At 41.1% G+C, this 14,203-nt stretch overlaps 1 pseudogene; it reads left to right on the top strand.

Moving 5' to 3' along the window:
* Window positions 1-6: 6 nt before the first annotated feature.
* LOC138170156 (poly(rC)-binding protein 2 pseudogene) lies at window positions 7-1,189 on the top strand (annotated as a pseudogene).
* Window positions 1,190-14,203: the final 13,014 nt, after the last annotated feature.

Genomic DNA, 14,203 nt, shown 5'->3' with positions numbered 1-14,203 from the left:
CAAATCCCCAGAACACTGCTCGACATGGACATCGGGGTGATTGAAGGTGGATTAAAGGTCACTCTCACCATCTGGCTACTTATGCATGAAAAGGAAGTTGGAAACATTATTGGAAAAAAAGGAGAATTGATCAAGAAGATGAGTGAAGAAAGAGGTGTGCGTATCAACATCTCAGAAGGGAATTGTCCTGAGAGTATAATTACTCTGGCTGGACCCACCAATGCCATCTTTAAAGCCTTTGCAATGATTATTGACAAACTGGAAGAGGACATCAGCAGCTCTGTGACCAATAATGCAGCTGCCAGTAGACCCCCCAGTCACCCTGAGGCTTGTGGTCCCTGCTAGCCAGTGTGGCTCTCTCATTGGAAAAGGAGGGTGCAAGATCAAGGAAATTAGAGAGTACAGGGGCTCAGGTCCAGGTGGCAGGGGATATGCTACCAAACTCAACTGAGCTGGTCATCACTATTGCTGGCATCCCACAATCTATCACTGAGTGTGTCAAATAGATCTGCGTGGTCATGTTGGAGACCCTCTCCCAGTCTCCCCCAAGGGTGTGACCATCCCCTACCAGCCCAAGCCGTCCAGCTCTCCAGTCATCTTTGCAGGTGGTCAGGACAGGTACAGCACAGGCAGCAACAGTGCCAGCTTTCCCCTGTCCATGTGTCTTAAACCTGACCTAAAGGGACCACCCTGGAGGCCTGAACCATTCAAGGACAGTATGCCCTTCCACAGCCAGATTTGACCAAGCTGCACCAGTTGGCAACGCAACAGTCTCACTTTCCCATGACCCAGGGCAACACCAGATTCAGTGCAGGTTTGGATGCATCTGCTCAGACTTATTTCTCATGAACTCACCATTCCAAATTACTTAATTGACTATATAATCGGGGGTCAAGGTGCCAAAATCAATTAAATTCGTCAGATTTCTGGGGCTCAGATCAAAATTGCCAATCCAGTGGAAGAATCTACTGATAAGCAGGTTACCATCACTGGATCTGCTGCCAGCATTAGCCTGGCACAGTATCTAATCAATGTCAGGCTTTCCTCGAAGACTCATGGCAATGGGAGCAGCTAGAACAATGCAGACTCACCCATAACCCCCTCCTACTGTTCACCACCCATGATCCATCTGTGTAGTTTCTGAATAGTCAGTGATTCCGGGTTTTAAATAGTTTGTAAATTTTCAGTTTCTACATATAGACACACACACCAAAAAAAAAAATGTTTTCGCTGTTTCTTAAAGATGGTTAACATTTCAGCAGGTGAAAGTAGTTGAGGAAAGAGCATTCTAGTTCTGGAAAATGTGAAAAAGGCATGAAGTATGGATGAGGAGATTGCAAATAGTACTGGGGAAAGAATCCTATGTGGTGTTAGCATAATACTATACACCAAGAAAGGAGATCCAATCAATATTTTAAAAATATAATTATATATTTCTTGCCTTCTCAAGGGGTAAAAGAGGGATGAGAAAGAATTTGGAACTCTTTTTTAATGCATGTTAAAAATTAATTAATAGAAAAAAATGTTTAATATGATGATAAAGAATCAATTGACTGAGGTTATTGCAAAGTTATCCCAAGTGATTTTTCTATTGGATCTGTCAAGAAACCTTTTCCTCACTGATTCTGACACTCCTCATTTTATAGTCTTAAAAAGTTGCTTGGGGCCACCAGTATGTCAAGTGACTTGCCAGGGTCACACAACCAGATTTCAAACTCAGGTCTTTTCTAACCCAAAGGTCAGCTCTCTACACACTATGCTGTTGCTGCCTTTCTGGACTCCAAATTATATATTGTGCGAATGGAAGTTCCAGCTGTAAGTCAAAGAATAGGGAGAGTTCTCAAAGCTATGTGAGCAATCTTATCATCATCACCATTCCATATTGAGTCCAGTGTATCAGTCAGAGCCTGAGGGTTCAAATAGGCAATCCATGTAATATAAAAAAATATCCATATACCCCCAGGAAAAAGTAGTTCAAATAGGGGTTAATAGCCATCCAAAGGAAGATATAAGAAAGTAAAAGTTACCTACAAAGAGGTAGGTAGTTCTCTGAGGTCTCACGAGTCCTAGGACTGATTTTCTATCCTCCTTACCCAAAAGGGCACACAGCTGGGTCCCAAATCACTCCACCAGGGGGCAAAGTTAACTCAAACTACCCAAGGTCTGTTCCATAATCTCACTGCTCAAAACAGTCCCAACTATTGTGGAAGTGTGGAGGTTTCATTCAAGCCTTCCTAGTTCCACCAGTATCCTGGCCTACAGCAAGCCTGCTAAGCTGGAAAGATTTTGAGTACAGACTTGGCATATTTGCTTTCTGAGGACCAACCTAGATGAGTTCAAAGAGGCTGACACAGACTCCAGTAAATCTTGAAGATTTTTTCCTACATTAAAGTGTTGTAATCTATAACCATGTGACTGACATCACAAATTCTTAAATTATTGAAATGGGGATGTCCCTTCACTCAGCTGCTATTAGGATCAAGTAGAATATACATGAAATTGACATACAAATATAAGATCATAGGGTTGGGACTTAGAACCAGGAGGACCCTTAAGAGACAAAGTCTAACTCCCTCAGTTTACAGATTTATCAATTCACTCATTTATTCCATAAAATGAGAAAACAAAGATGTAGAAAAGTCACTTGACTTGCCCAAGGTCAAACTAAATTTTGAACCCAGATTCTCTGCCTCTGAGTCTAATACTTTACACTGCCCTATGTGTTATGTGTTCATTTTGTAAAAAAAAAAAAAATGCCTTCTGAGCAGCCTGTATGTGGGCCAGGATCTTGTGAAGGGAAGGGTTTTTCCTGTGTCTGTCTGATCCTTCAGATTAAGTCTAATATCCTTTTTAAAGTCCAAGCTTTTGGCTCTTCCTTTTCTACAACAATCCCAGTTGAAGCTAATAGTGGTGATGGAAGTATTTGAGCAATATCCTTTGAGGGGGTAGTAATCAGGTACTATTGAGGGATAATAACTATGATTTCTTATTTCCACAAGTCTAGTCTCACTTGTAGACTGAAAGAGCAAATGTCTTAGTTCTTAATCTGATCTAAGAGAAGCACTAGGGGAGGAAAAAAAAGAGCATTTTCACACTTTTCACCTGATGATCTCAGAGGCCTTGAAGGCATTCATTTATGGAATCTTAGTAGAGAATAGGAAGGGACTATTATGCTGCTAATTTTTCAGCCCTTTTGTCTTCCAAGGTCACATATAATCCAAAATGAGGCAATAATTAGGACACAAACTTCTAGATTCCTAATTCACTGTATTGCTCTGAAGACAATGTTCTTGCAAGCTAAATTACACTTTTATTCAAGAACAATTTATGACTATTAAGAAGGGGCAGCTAAGTGGCACAGTGAATAGAGCACCAGCCCTGGAGTCAGGAGGACCTGAGTTCAAATCCGGCATCAGACACTTAATACTTACTAGTCGTGTGACCTTGCACAAGTCACAACCCCAATTACCCTGCCTTCCCCCTCTAAAAATAAGGCAAAAAAAAGAGTCCCTATATGTAAAATACTTTATTTTGAAGTTAAAAAGACTTGGAGATGGTATGTTTAGTACCACATCCTGCCTTCTAGTTACAGATTTAGGAATCAATCGGCAAGAATTCATTAGTACCAATCATGTGCCAAGTACTATGCAAGGCAATGGGGAAGACAAAGGCTAACATGAAACAATCATTGCCTCATGGAGCTTATGCTCTATCCGTGTAGACAACACGTCTGTGTGAAAATGCATACAAAATACATATTAAGGTAATGGAGGCCAAGGTGTTGGTAGTTTGAGGTATCAGGAAAAGCCTCATTTGAAGAAAATGAGGGATTCTAGGAGGCAGGGTAAGGAAGGAATATATCCCAGATATGGGGAAAAGTCAGTCAGGCAGACTAGAAAAAGAAAATGGAGAGTGTGTGTGAGGTTTGACTAGACAATAGAGGGGATGAAGGACAATGATATATAGATTGGAAAAGTAGGTTTGGGTCAGATTGTGAAAAACTTAAATGCTAAAAAAAAAAAAATGGAGACTGTAGTTGATGCTAGAGGTAATAGGGAACCACTAGAGTTTATTGACTAGAGGAATGACAGTCAGACCTGTGTTCTAGGAGGGATGGAGGATGTATTAGAGAGGGAAGAGGCTTGAGATGGGGAGAGGTACTAGTAGGCTATTGCAATAGTCAAGGAGAGAAATGATGAAGACTTGAACTGAGGTGGCAGACATGTGAGTAAAGGTCTCCAGGAAGTCCTTGGTCAATTCTTAGGACTTCCAATATGCAATCTCCCATCATCTTTGCATGGCAGGATTCACTTGGCTGGATCACAGATTCTAAGTAAGAACATATGTTCTGGGGACATATTTCCTCACCAGGGGATCTAAGCTCATCTTAGCATCGAGAGCTAGGTTCAAATCTCAGCTCTGCTACTTCCTATCTACATGATCTTAGTTAGACTAATCTCTTTAGTCCTCTATAAAATGAGGGGGTTATAATTGATTCCCTTTCAGTTCTAAATCCCATATCCCTAAATCCTGCCTTCCTACTTTTGAAGTGAAAGCATGTATCACTTAACTTTGTGAGCACGGTCCATGTCCTCTAAGGAGTAGAGTCTTGAACTCCTACTATCTCCTGACCAACTGCCACCCACAGGGAAACAGGCAAGCTAGCATTCCTGAAAAGCAAAGTACCATGGAGATGCAGGAAATACATGCCACACAAGGCAAACCACTACTTTGACTCCCACTTCTCTTCAGACTTGCATGGCAATAGCCCAGGATCCTAAAGCCAAGAGCCCCATGAATAGTACCACCAATGAGTACTAACTGCATGACCCTGGGCAAGTCACTTAACCCTGTTTGCCTCAGTTTCATCATCTGTAAAAATGAGCTGGAGAAGGCAATGGCACACCACTCCAGTATCTTTGCCAAGAAAAATATGATGACTCTGACATGACTAAACAATAGCAACTCCTCTTTTATATTTATTCTCCCATTCCCTCTCTCCCTGAAGACACCTTGGGCTCTGTAGACAACCCATTTCAGAGGAAAGCAATCAGATAATCCCCACAGAGCCTAAAAAAAATGTTTATGGGTTAGTTGATAAACCCTTTCATGCTAAAAAGTCAGCAAATTAGTACCTTTGATCTCCCAGTGGCATTAGGTCTTTAAAAGAAGAATAAAAACTTGGGAGATAAGCTGAATAATAGAGAGAAATTTAGAGACTAATCTTATACCATTTAGATAACTGTGATATCTCATCTAAGCCCAAGGACAGTGCTCTGCCACAGGGAGAGTCCTGCTAGCTGTGGGAAGTTTTTAGAGGTAGTTACAGGAAATCCTCTAGGCAAGGGCGGAGTCAAGATGTAAAAGCAGGACCTCCCCAGGGCTCCAGCTTCCACCTTCCCCTATCCATGTAAAAAGGGGACTCTAAACAAACTTTGGAGCTGCAGAACCCACAAAATGACACAGAGAAGCTAACCTCCCACTGAGGACAGCCCAGGCCGGCAGGAATTGGCCAGCATAGCGCTCTGGGAGCCAAGCCCAGCCCCACTCTGAGGCTTTAGCCCCAGGGCGGGCCTGGCCAGCCACCAGCCAGAGGGACACCAGATCACTTGCATCTGTGGCTGTTTCCAGATTTATCAACACATAGATGCAAAGGACAAAGTGAGAGGTCAGAGCAGTCTGGACTTTGGGACCCAGTAAGTGGGAGTGCATTGCTTTTGTCCCTGGGGCGAGAAGCCCACTGAGACAACGGCACAGTCATCCAGCATCACATGGCAGCTTCAGCTCCTGACCTGCACAGTGTAGGGGGACCAATCACCAGTCTGAGGGGTAATCACCCTTGCTTTAACCTGCTTGGATCTGGATTGCAGTCCAGGGTGGAGGTGCTGCGGGGTGTGTCCAACTTGCCAGAGTGTGTGGAGACCTCAGAGAGGGCACCCATCTAATACCTCCAGCAGCAAGAAAACCCCAGCGTTTGGGATAAAAGCTCCCCTATCTGGTGGCAGAGTCCTACTGTGGCAAAAAGCCCAGGGGTCAAGTGACTGAGGGGCGATATGACCAGGCAAAGAAAACAAAGCAGACAGAAGATTGCAACATTAGACTCCTATTTGGGGGACAAAAAGGAGCAAAGCATGGATCAGGAGGAAGACAGTGAAGTCAGAACTCCTGCACCAAAAGCTTTTAAGGAAAATACGAGCTGGTTACAGGTCATAGAGTACCTTAAGAAGCAGATAAGAGAAGTGGAGGAAAAATTGGGAAGAGAAATGAGAACAATGCAAGAAAATTACGAAATGAGAGTCAACAGCCTGACTGAGGAAAATAACACCTTAAAAAATAGACTAACTCAAATGGCAAAAGAGGCTCAAAAAGGCAATGAGGAGAAGAATGCCTTTAAAAGCCAAATCTCAAAAGCTCAATGAGGAGAATCATTGCTTCAGAATTAGATTGGAGCAAATGGAAGCTAATGACTTTATGAGAAATCAAGATGCTGTTAAACAGATCCAAACAAATGAAAGAATAGAAAGCAATGTGAAATATCTCATGGGAAAAACCACTGACCTGGAAAATAGATCCAGGAGAGATAATTTAAAAATTGTTGGACTACCTGAAAGCCATGATCAAAGTAAAAACCTAGAAATCATCCTCCAGGAAGTTCTCCAAGAAAACTGCCCTGGTGTTTTAGAACCAGAGGCCAAAATAGAGGTTGAAAGAATCCACCGATCACCTCCTGAAAAAGATCCCAAATAGAAAACTCCTAGGAATATTATAGCCAGGTTCCAGAATTCCCAGATTAAGGAGAGAAAATTACAAGCAGCCAGGAAGAAACAATTTGAATATTGTGGAAACACAATCAGGATAATCCAGGATCTGGCAGCTTCTACACTGAGGGATCGAAGGGCTTGGAATATGATATTCCAGAGGTCAAAAGAGCTAGGATTAAAACCAAGAGTCACCTACCCAGCAAAATTGAGTATCATGTTTCAGGGGAAAATATGGTCATTCAGTGGAATAGAGGACTTTCAAGCATTCTTGCTGAAAAAACCAGAGTTGAATAGAAAATTTGACATTCAGATACAAGAAGCAAGAGAAGCATGAGAAGGTAAACAGGGAAAAGAAATCATAAGAAACTCATCAAAGTTGAACTATTAACATTCCTACATGGAAAAACAATAATCATAATTGTGAAACTTTTCTCAGTAGTTGAAGGGAATAGAAATATATATATACATATATATATATATATATATATATATGTATATATATATGAGGGTATATGGGCATATGAATACATATGTGAATGTGTGTATATATGTTTACAGGTATACATAGATAGAGGGCACAGGACCAATTTAACAGGAAGGGATGATACTTAAAAGGTAAAATTAAGAGGTGAGAGAGGAATATAATGAGAGGAGATGGGGAGAGACAGAATGGGGTAAACTATCTCATATAGAAGAGGCAAGGGGAAATGGCTACAATGGAGGGGAAGCATAGGAAGGCAAAAGGGAATGGGTCAACCTTGTTCCCATTGAATTTGGCTTGAGGAAGGAATGAAATACACACTAAATCGAGTATCTCACCCTCCAGGAGAGTAGGAGGGGAAGGGAATGAAAGGGGGGATGATGGAAGGGAGGGCAGGCTGGGGGGGAGGGAAGTTGGAATCACCCACTTTTGAAAAGGGATGGGATCAAAGCAGAGAATAGAACAAGTGGGAGGTGGGATAGGAGGGAGGGAAATATATTCAGTCTTTTACAATATATCTACTATGTTATTGTTTTGCATTAGCCACACAGGTACAACCTATATTGAACTGCTTATCTTCCCATTAAGGGTGGGTGACAAGGGAGGAAGGGAATGAATCTGGAATTCAAAGTTTTAAAATCAAATATTCAAATATATATAGATATAGATATACTATTATTAATACTATTTTACATGTAATTGGGAAATAAGATATACAGGAACTGGGGCATAGAGATCCACTGGAAAAGTAGAAAGGGGTATGGGAGAAAATATGGGAGAGAGCAGATTGGAGGAGGGGATATCCTGTGGGACTGCTATTTTGGGGTGGTGGGTAGGGGAAAAACGGGGAGAAAATTTGTAACTCAAAATCTGGTGGAAATGAATGATGTAAATCAGAAGTTAATAAAGCATTTGAAAAAAAAAAAAAGAATCCTCTAGGCATCATCTTCCAGTGCTGTTAATGAGATGTGTGGCAACAAGGGATGACAACAGGAGAAAAGGTCTACAGAGTTCACTCACAGAGACATGTATGTCATGCTTTGGAACTGCCTGTATAAGACGGCAAAATGTGTCGATTTGCTCTTTTTAGAAACAGCTGGTACTGACAATTTGCCTGTGATTCTTAGTCATAGATCATGAATGGGAAGGGACCTCTGTTTAACTCCATTTCACAGATGGGGAAACTGAGCCCTTGGAAGGTTAAGTGACTTTGCCCAAAGTTGAATAGGTAAGATCCACCACCTTTACCTGACAAGAGAAAGGCTTGGGGGCAGTGAGGTGGTGCAGTGAATAGAGCATTGGCCCTGGAGTCAGGAGGACCTGTGTTCAAATCCAGTCTCAGACACTTAACATTTACTAGCTATGTGACCTTGAGCAAGTCACTTTACTCCAATTGCCCTGCCTTCCCCCCTCCAAAAAGACAAAAAAAAGAGAGAGAAAGAAATGCTCAGAGCAAGACCTTAGCTTGATTTTCCTTTTAGGATTGACTCTTTATGTCTGCACTGGCAAAGAGAGAGATTCTGCAAGAAATATCATAGTTGGGCTCTCAGGGTTGAGGGTTTTTTTTTGGGGGGGGGGGGGGGGTAATTTGCCCTCCCTCCCTCCCCTTAGGGAAACTTACTTCTAACTCCTCCATGAATTTAGAGCACTCCAAACAAATGCCAGTTCCTGGGCCTCATAACTGCTTTGCTATGTACAGAGCATTTGCAATGTAAATACAATGAGCTCAAGGGTATTCTTGTGTGAAGTACTCACAAATATTTGTTCTGCTCAGCAGAGGCCCAGTGACTCTCCCTCATCAGTCTGGGATAGCAGTGTCCTGGTCCAAGAAAAACCCCATTGTGCCTGCAGTGGGGCTCATTTGGGGCTCTGGCAGTCTCTCATGCTGACCTCCTAACTCAGTGAAGTTTTAAAAAGACTTGGGCACAAATTAATACATAAACAACTCATTTTCTTTGGCCTATATTAGGGCCTCAGCTCCCACCACAGAAACTGAGCTTTTGGAAAAATGGGCTGTCTTTTGAAGATGCTTCTGACTCCCTGTCAGGATGACATAGACTTTCAGTTGTTGATCCAGAAATGGGGATAGATTTTCACCATCCATCCACATTCTCTCTCCCTGGTCCTCCGTGTGGCCAACAGGAAGGATGCAAGTTGTAGCCATGGAAAGAAGCTCACTGTCTGAAATAAATTCATCCAAAATAGAACTCAATTCTATAACTTCTTTCTCCTCATTAGCACCTTTCTTGAACCTTCTGAGAGTTTAGATGGAGGCCCAACAAATGATCCAAAGCTGAAGAAAGAGGATAATAATAATAAAGAAAGGGGAGTTGACTTTTCTCTCACCACTAAGAGCTAAAAGAGTAAATGTTTAGCTGTCCACTGCCTTCCAAAAAAAAAAAATAAACAAACAACTTAAATAAGTGAAAACACAGCAAGTCCTCATTTGGATTTGCAAACATGTTGGGTTTTTTTTTTCCTTTTTGGATAAAGCTCTCATTGGGGGAGACAGAGAGAAACAAAGAAAGAAAGTTAGAGCTGTAGACCAAGACAGAAAAAGGGAAAAGGTGAGTGAGAAAAGTTCAGTTTCAGCTGAAGGATACAGCCTGAGGCTAAAACTCTCAAAAAGACTTTAAAAAGAGATTTCAGGAAGGACTGCAACCATCAGGTGAAAGGGAATAAAAGTCATTTGTGTTCATTTAACGTGGAGATGTGACAAACAGCTCAGGAACAATTTCGTTTGTTTTGTTTCACTTTTAATTTGATGGGGACATACCAGTTCATCTACATCTTTCCTCCTCTCTCAACACACTTGTCTCTCCCAGGGAAGGGACTGTCAATGCTCCATCCCACTTTCTTACGTTAAACAGATAATGACAGTAAAGAACCCCAGTTTAAAGCCTGTGGATTTTCCTATTTGCTGCGCTGAGAGCCCATAAACATATGTATCTTTGGAAAACTATCATGTGTTTCCAACTTCCTGAAGAATTCTTGTAAAATATAACTGAACCACATTACCCTTTGTCCTGAGCTTTTATTCCACTAATGGACAAATTGGGAGGAGGCTGAGAACAAATGTGCTATTAATTACCCAGATGGCTTTTTAATAGAACTTTGGATTATTCTGCACCCTCTAAACATTGTCCAGAAATTTCTTAATAAAGCTGGTGAGCGAGGCATTCCTTCCAAGAGAATAAAGATCTCATTGACCAGCCAGAGAAGCTATGTCAGGTTAGTTTAAGAGCTAGGAGACAAAGAGTGGGTATTGTATAGACTGGAGAAAATGACATATGCCACATCCAAGCTGCCCAGCTCCGCCAGCAATGACAGATTTTCTAATTCACTGCAGATTCCCACAAAACTGGGTGGTCAGCCCAAGAAGGCACCAACAGTGGGTCTATTGATTCTGGGTGGGAGCGACGTAATTCTGAATTAACCTGGATTGATTTAATACAGCCACGAGCCTTGGTATTGGGATAAAATTGGGATTAATACATTAACTGTTAGGTCAGGAAGTTAAGTCCCTCTGCTGAAAGAGCAACGTGTAGCAAGCCAAAAGTAATGTGTGCAGGTATTTTAGTCAAACAGGTTATCGGGAGATCCAGGGCTCCAAACAAAAACACATCCTTCCCAGATGACAAATGGATTTTTAGGGTTTGTTGTTTTTTTTTTTAGAACCCTCTGTGTTGTGTTCTGTTTTCTGGTGCTTAGGACTTAAGCACTAATTTTGAACTTGGACCTCTTTTAAATTCACTTTAAATTTTCCAGCTTTCATCTGACACAGTAATGGCTGAGAGACAGGCTGGCTGATTATTGTTCCTGCTTTTGTGAAATAATCTTGCCATGGGCAAAATCTGCTGCTCTGAGCTTTCCAAGTAGACAGCAATTAACTTTCACCGGGTACTTTAGCAGAGACATGCGACTATCAGGTCACAAATGATGTAAAAATCCTTCTTTTGAATCTGTTTTTACCACCTTCCAAATAAAGAATTTACTCTTGGGGGAATAGAAGAAATGGCCCATATGTCCTATATGCTATTGGAGATAACAATAATCAGAACTCTCCTTATTATCATTTGAAACATATCCTAATATCTACATATACAACACAGAGCATCTGTTACAAAACAGGTCTTAGATGGCCAAGTAAAATAGTCAACAATCTGGCTGAAATAAAAATTAAATATCTCAGAGACAAAAAAAAATACTTAATGTGACATTTTGCTTGTGCATGCATTCTATTGCAATTTTCAAATGCCTTTGAGACTTTTTTCCTTGCTTCAGATTTTTTCTGACTTAAACAAGAAGATGGACTTCAGGTCTAAATTTGATGATCCTCTTAAGGTAGAATTGTGCAATGAGATTATTTATGTGTGTCTGTATATGTGTGTGTTTGTGTGTGTGTGTGTGTTTATGAAAGACAGACAGAGATAGAAACAATGACAGAGACAGAAACAGAGAGACAGAGAGAGAATTGTTTGGACCTGTGATTTCATAGGAGTAAGGTATTCCCACTGAGGAAATCCCTTCTATTGTGGTACAATGGAAAGCACTATCCTTGGGGTCAAAGGATTTGAGTTCAAATTCTGCTTCTGAGTTGTTTAACCTTGGGCAAGTCATCTAATTCCCTTGGGCCTTGATTTCCTAAAATGTAAAATGAGAAGCTTGAACTAACTAGATAGCCTTTGCAGTACCCACCTATGCGGAAGGGCACATGCTCTGCAATTTTTAGTAGTAGAGTTGTCTGGAGTATGGAGGATTATGTGACTTGCCCAGAGTCATGTAGCCAGGATGTGACAGGTAGGACTTAATCCCAGGCCAGTTCTCTATGCACTACACCATGATGGCTCTTAAAATAGTTTACTTTTATTGATAAAGCAGCTCATGGAGGTCAACCAGCATGGTCAGCAGATTTAAGATATAACTGATTGGTTGTCAGCAGCTTAGAGATTTAAGTTTCAGTTCTGGATCTAAACTGCTGTGTCTTCTTTTCTAGGCCCTTCCTTCTGTGATCCAACTCCCAGGAGGGGCTGGAGGGCAGTGGAAAAGAAAGGAAGGGAGAAATTATAATCAAGGTCCTCCATTGATGCAGTTGTGAAAAGGTGCCACTCCAGGTCCTCTCTCAGTCCCCACCCTCTTCCAGGCATCCAGCGCCCTAGGACTGACCCCCAACTGCCACCCAAAAAGAAGTTCACTGAGGCTTGCTCTGATAAATAATAGTGAGGATAATGGTTTGCAGTTGTATAGCACTTTTCTATTCTATAAAGAACTTTAACATAGCATTGTCTCATTTGATGTGCACAAGCCTTCTTGGTGGATTATTTTACAGATGAAGAAACTAAATGTCAGAGCAGTGACATGGGATTTGCCCTAGGCTTCACGGCTAGTGTAGAATTTGCGATTCAAATCCAGCTCTTGGTGGATCAGCCACTATATAACAAAGGTGCTATTGGGGGACATGGGCTAATATTTCATTCCTTCACTTTTACAGCTTAACAATGAGCTAGTTTCAATGTTTTTACCCAACGTAGTGAACAGTGTAGGAATCCTAAGTACCACCAGCAAACCAAGAGAGGAGAGATCATTGGACAGTTTCCTCTCCATGGCCCACTGTGATCACAGCATAGAGTTGCTATCTGCTTCCCCATAAGTAAGACTGGCCTTGGGAGAGGTGGGGATGATGTGTGTAGTGTTGCTGGTTACAGTTAAGGACTTTCACCCAAGCTGAGACGTCTAGTACAGAAACAGAAAGTAGAATGTCTGTTTCCCAGTTCCATGAGGTTTCTGTTCTCTTGGCTGAGACTTCCAAAAAAAAGTGCTGATTAGCACCAAACCAGATTTCTGAAAAAGCCCCAGAACAAGCAAAAATGCCAGGGTGGAGATGTCTGTTTATGTAGACTTCTTCTCACACAGTCAATAGAAGACTAACTACTCTGCAGCCATTATAAAAGCTAAAACATAGTTCTATCATCTCATCACTTCTTTGATCAAAAAAGAAGGATTAGTGGTTGCTGGATTTACTAAATCATTTAGCTTTTCTTTGCTCTGATGACTTCTATTTTAAGCCTGTGCAATTTTTTTTAAGGAATCAATTAAAGCCTCTTGCTCTGCTTAGGAGAACAGACATGTGCCTTTCCTAGATCCAACTCTGCTTTTGCAGGTTGAGCTTGCAAGGCTGAAAAGTGGGAAAGTTTTAAGTTTTCATCCCAAGTAATGCTATGAGATTTTGCCCAGTATTAGGTTAATATTTGTAGAAGGTCTAAAAACTGTATGACACTTAGCTCCTCTGTGACAGATTTATTGAGACCTTTCTCTGTGAAAAAAATTTCACAGGAAATAGGCAGATATATATGAGTTGCTGCTGTTTGGTTACCCACATTAAGATAAAGAAAGGAAATAAGCATTTATTAACCACCTACTATGTGCTAAGTGCATTACAATTTTTATCTCGTTTAATCCTCACAACCCTGTGAGGTAAGTGCTATTATTATCCCCATTTTAGAGTTGAGGAAACTGAGGCACACTGTTGGTAAATGTCAGAGACCCAATTTGAACTCAGGTCTTCCTCACTCCAGACCCAGTATTCTATCCACTGTGCCACCTACTTGTCAAGTAATGCATGTTCACAGATACAAAGAATAATGGATTAAATTGGTTAAGCAAATGATCTGGCCCCAACAGAACATATCAAACAGTAATTCTTAACCATTATACTCATACCAAAGATCTGTCTTTCACACTGTTAACATATGCTCCTAACCTTCCCTTCATTTAAGCAAAGGATTTATGGAGCCTTTGGATGCGCACTATCTAGTTTTACACTAGCTTAGCAGATAGCATTTAAAACACAAGGAATAACTAGAGAAAACATAAACAAAGGTGAGATAACAATGTATAATCTACATTGAAACCTTGGCATAATACTTTCCAAACATTAAGTATTTATTGAAAGTCAACTATG

The sequence above is a fragment of the Petaurus breviceps genome, unplaced genomic scaffold (assembly GCF_028583685.1).
Source record: "Petaurus breviceps papuanus isolate PSGF00001 unplaced genomic scaffold, PetGlider_PUasm1.0 38, whole genome shotgun sequence".
Lineage (NCBI taxonomy): Eukaryota > Metazoa > Chordata > Mammalia > Diprotodontia > Petauridae > Petaurus > Petaurus breviceps.
Note: the sequence above shows the minus strand (reverse complement) of the source record. Positions and strands in the feature narration are given on the sequence as shown.